This window comes from Prosopis cineraria, unplaced genomic scaffold (genome assembly GCF_029017545.1).
Source record: "Prosopis cineraria cultivar Desert tree isolate PC_DT_omini unplaced genomic scaffold, ASM2901754v1 PC6, whole genome shotgun sequence".
Classification (NCBI taxonomy): domain Eukaryota; kingdom Viridiplantae; phylum Streptophyta; class Magnoliopsida; order Fabales; family Fabaceae; genus Prosopis; species Prosopis cineraria.
In genome coordinates this window covers 42083231-42088824 of record NW_026555337.1, presented here as the reverse complement: position 1 = coordinate 42088824, position 5594 = coordinate 42083231, and the positions used below count along the sequence as shown (strand labels likewise).

Here is a 5594-nt window from a genome sequence, read left to right as displayed (position 1 = left end):
CGAGTATAAATTATACAAATGCACTACTTTAGAAGTAGAACATTTTGAAGCGTATGGATGTATGAAGTAATTAAATTGACAAAGAATCAATATGTATATAGTATAATCATTGTATAGAGTACTTTAACTGAGCCAACTAGAGAGTACGGTTGTGCAAAAGTTTGATTTTTCTGTCTAACCCAATTCAACTTGAACAGCTAATCTAATCCAATTCAATAAAATAATTGGTTCAAATGACTAAATAGAATAGGAGACCAAGCTTTCAAACCACTTGATCTGATCTGGTCCTATAAAATTATTTTAATATAATTTTAATTATTTTTAATATATTTGAATAGTTTGAACTTTGAACTTAGCATTTTCTTCATTCATATTCTATTTAATATAATTTCACTTTACTTTGCTACTAAATTGTTGTTAACTTGTTGTAATATATATTAGACATATTGCTGAAATTTTCTGAATGTTGTTATTGTTATTGTTGAAGTTATAAATTTAAATCATTTAAATTGTAAGTAAAATATTTGTTGTTGTTGTTTTTAGATATTGTTATGGATTTTTTATGATTATCAATATTTTTATTATTTTAATTGAGTTTATCATGATGAAATGAATTGTTACTTCTCATATAGGAAAAACATAAAAAGAAAAGCTAAGTGAGTACTAAACTATTAGAATCAATCTTCTATTCCTATGGATTAAGTCTAATTCTATTAATTTTTAATTTTTAATTGGATCAACCGAACTTTGGGTTTGCTAATCTAGCCCTTTCAGTAAAAGAAATTAGATTTTAGGTTAGGTTAAAGTTTAGTCTTATCTAGTCCTTCATGCAACCTATTAGAAGTATAATAATCTATATGCAATGTGTGTGTGTAATATAAGGTTTTACTTAAACCAATCATTCATAATATTAATTATAAATTATACAATAGTGTATAAAAAAAATATTATTATAAAAAAAATTCTAATCCTGTACGTGTATACGTGAATAAAACTAGACGAAGAAGTAAATTGTGTGTGTATGTTTTATTTTTATTTTATTTTTCATTTTTCATTTTTTTTTTTTTTTTTGAGTGAAGAAGAAAACTCTTTTTCTACGAGTAAAAAACAAAAGTGAGAAAAAAAATCAAAAGAAAGCAATGAAAGCAAAAACACCAGAATCTGCTGACGGAAGCTATGACACCAATACAAATTAGGTGTGGAAAGGAAAATTACCTATGCTGACTTCCTAGACCAAGCTGTAAGTCAGACCAAGCTTCATGAGATAACATCAACAAATTTAAAAAAATTTAGGGTCAGATTTAAAAGTTTATATAATTTTCTTTATTTTAAATTTATTTAGGCCATCCGAATGAATTTGGAAAAAATTGAATAAAGCTTGAGTCCAAATCAACTTAACCCAAATGCACAAATTCTTTTTTATTATTGATAAAATAAGATAAAAATTTAATTTTTTAAAAATAAAAATTGAAATTAAATAAAAAATAAAAATAAAGAAAAATAATATTTAATAATTTAAATATTAGTCAACCCATAAGGGTGATTAAAGGTGTGATTTGGTTCGGTTTTGATTAAAACATAAACCACACCAAACCAATCAGTTTGCATAAAGAACGATGCTTGATTGGTTTTTTTTTTTTTATTAAAGTTGGTTTGGTTTAGTTGTTTAGCAATTTGATTTATACATAGATCAAGTTTTAGTATTTTTTTACTCTTTTTTTCCTTTCATATCCCAAAATCAAGTCACATTCTCAACTTTATTATTTATGAATGGAAATAAGTATCATATCAAAAATAAAAATATTCAAATTTTGTTGTTAATAAACATCAGATTATATGCATTATAAGTAATGTTGACACGAGTTAAATTTGATTACAAATGATTTTAATGTCTATAATGAAAATAAATTTGTTTTAAATCAATAAAAGAGAAACATATTTTAACAATATATAGTGAAGTATTTAACTCTCCTTACTTGGCAACAACAATACACCTCTCCTTATTTTTGATTATCTTTTACTCTAAAAGCAACTGGCAAAATTGATAAAGTAAAGTTAGAAATTCTATTAAAGTATTTTGATCTTGGATTGGACTTCAGTTGATATTAAAAATTAAAAATAACAAACACTAAATAATCTAATATTAATTATAAAAAATACACTTAAAAATATAAAAAAAATGATTCAGGTTTGCTTAAGGTTTCAAAAAAAAAATGAAACTTGAACCAACCTATTTAGTTTTTTAATTTATAAAACCAAATCAAACCTTACTAATCACTGATTTTGACCGGATTGGTTTGATATAATGGTTTTGCTCAACCTTATCAATCCAAATAAGCCTGAAAACTTGACAAATTAGGATTAAGCCTTTTTTATATGTTAGGTTATTTTAAACTCGGCCCACATTGAATTTTGCCTGAATAAGCTCGACTCGCTTGGATCACTGATTCTTTTTCTTAAGTAAATTATTTCATAAATTACATGCATGTTAATTTTTAATTTTTTTTTATATCTTTGATCAATCCTTATTTCTTTTTCAAGAGAAGGCAGATGATGAGGGAGGGTGATACTTTCTTCTCGCAAACTTCTGTGAGTTTTGAATACGTTATTCAGTCAAAAAAAATAGAAAACTGAACATGAAAGTTTGAAGAACACGTCAAGAATTAAGATGCGATTGGTGAAGAAAATTTTCCCATTTTGTAGATAACGTGCCATTTAAAAGTTGATCTTCTTTTATAACATAGGAATAGATGATTAAATAAATTAGCACAAATAATATTTGACTAAAACAAGTAGATATTTTAAAAAGTTTGTAAGCATTCCAATGGCATCAAAATATCTTTTTGCCACAAAATGCATAAAAATATCTAAGATTTCGTTTTTTTATACTCATTAATTGAGAAATATCATCTAAGGACTGTATAATATTTTAATATCAATGAAAAACCTTTAAAATATAAAATGTTACTACATTTCTTTAAGACCTATTCGGAAATAAAATTTTAGAAAAAAATTAATTATCCTTGAAGCATTTTATAAGTTTTTCTTTTGTATAAAATACAAAACATTCGGCTATAAATAATAAATCATGGTTGTAAGTTTTTTAACTTGCTCATAAACAAATATTTACTTATTAATTATGTATAATAACTTATTGAAAATTGAATACTTTATTATTTATACCAAAGACTTGTAAAACGGTACAAGAATAATCACACCTTTTCTCCCAAAATATTTTTTCAAATATGTGTCAAGGTTTTTTTTTTAATATTAAAACACTATTGGAGTTCTTAGATGATATTTGTGTGTAAAATTTTATATTTAACTTCATATACTTAATATACTTTTAACTAATTAAGTTAAAATAAATAAATTTTAATAAGTTAATAATATTAATAATAATAAGTTATCGTAAAAAAATAATTTATAAAAGATATATTTGTTATAATTTTATATGAAACAATCACCTTAGATGTATAAGTTTGTGTATATACTAGTTTTTTCCTTATATTTTTTTCTGCCGACTTTCCCTTATATTTGTTTACACATGATTAGAGAAAATTCAATTTAAGACTTAATATAAATTTAAATTAATAATACACCTTAATTTGATTATTTATTATATAATTATGAGTTTTTTATATATTATTTTTATTTTTATTGACCTGGAATTCCCTCACCGGCCGCCGCCTCACTTTCGGCAGCTGTTGATCCCTTTCTACTTTTAGCTTCCACCTTCCAGACTGTTTCGAACTTTTCTCTGCAAATTGAGGCATCCGAGACCCTGCTCCTCACTCCTGCGTTTCTCTCCATCGTCATTTCCTCTTGAGCATTTCGTGATTGTTCTATCTCGCAGTAATGGCGAATGAGGTGGTTCGGTTGGATTTCTGGCCAAGCCCCTTTGGGATGAGGATTAGAATTGCACTTGCTGAGAAATGTATCTAGTACGAGTATAAAAATGAGGACTTGAGGAACAAGAGCCCTCTGCTTCTTCAAATGAACCCGATCCACAAGAAGATCCCGGTTCTCATTCACAATGGCAAACCCATCTGTGAGTCTCTTATCGCTGTTCAGTACATTGACGAGGTCTGGAACCACAAATCCCCTTTTGCTTCCTTCCGATGCTTATCACAGAGCTCAAGCTCGATTCTGGGCTGACTTCGTTGACAAGAAGGTTTGTTTCTCTGTTTCACCACTTTTCTAGTTCTTTACCTTAACTTCTTTTAGATTGCAATAATTTCTGCCCCTTGTTTGACATACAGATGACATGTCTTCGTTGGTTTGCTTCTTGTTCGCCCGTCAGCTTTCATGTTGACGATTTTGACGGAATACTAGAAATGAATTCGGCTTTTTTTGCATGACTGGGTGATTAGTCAGTAAAATACGGATAATATAAAATATTGGAGCCTCGTTTATTGTTTTAAAAAACGGATATTATATAATATTGGAGCCTCTTTTATTGTCTTTATTTTTTTAAAGATTTTGCAAATCATTTGATTTCTCGTGTTTTAATGTTAATGGGAAGCCATACTTGCTGAGTCTCACCAAGTCATGTGGTTGACTTCCGGGTTTGGAAGTTCTGCTTTCTACATGCCTTTGCAATCTTTAATAGGGGAAGAAGAAAACGATTTGGGAAATTATTAACTTCTTTAAATATAAAAATGTTTTCAGTTCAGTACGAATAACTAGTGAGCGACTGACTCTTTTCCGATCATTGTATTGTTTCTTTAGGAGAAAAGTGAGAGTGACTGGTAATTTAGTTTACCTTTTCTAAGATGTTAATTTGAAACAGATTCATGATGTGGGAAAGAGTGTGGACAACCAAAGGAGAAGAGCAAGAAGCTGCAAAGAAGGAGTTCATAGAGAGCCTGAAATTGTTGGAGGAGCAGCTGGGAGACAAGCCATACTTTGGAGGGGACAACCTTGGATATGTGGATGTGGCACTCGTTCCATTCTACAGTTGGTTTGAAGCCTATGAGACATTTGGTAACCTTGAGATAGAGGCCGAGTGCCCCAAATTCATTGCCTGGGCAAAAAGATGCATGCAGAAAGAGAGTGTGTCCAGTCTCTTCCTGATCAGCATAAGTTCTATGAGTTTGTGCTTCAGAGGAGAAAGAGGTCTGGCATTGAGTAGAGCTTCATAGAAGACAAATGATCTTCCAGTAAGCATTTGCTTTACCTTCTGAATAGTAATTGTATAATAATGATACGGCACTTTGGTGGGCCATGCTACATGCATGTTTTTCTTTCTCAGTGGGGTGTTTGTTGCTTTTTGATTGGTACTTGGTCCCTGTTTTGTCTGTCTCATCGTATCATGTTTTGTTGGTCGTTATTACAGTGTACGACCTTTCCCTGCATGTGTAACTAGACTTGGCTCATCTAAAGATTGCAAGTGCATCAATAATCTCTGTGTTTTTTTTGGACCAACAGTGCATCTATAATCAGTGTCGAAGCAAATTTCAGAGAACCTTTTTTCTTTTTTTTTTTGGGGGGGGGGGTTGAACAGAGAACTTTTTCCTGACAAGAAGAAACAGAATCTCCTACTGTCAAGTGAGCTAATGTTTTTAAAGTTAAATGTTGCACCGTGGTATCAT

At 29.4% G+C, this 5594-nt stretch overlaps 1 pseudogene; it reads left to right on the top strand.

Annotated features, from left to right (window-relative positions):
* Nucleotides 1–3711: 3711 nt before the first annotated feature.
* Nucleotides 3712–5134, top strand: LOC129313690 (probable glutathione S-transferase; annotated as a pseudogene).
* The last annotated feature ends 460 nt before the right edge of the window (nt 5135–5594 follow it).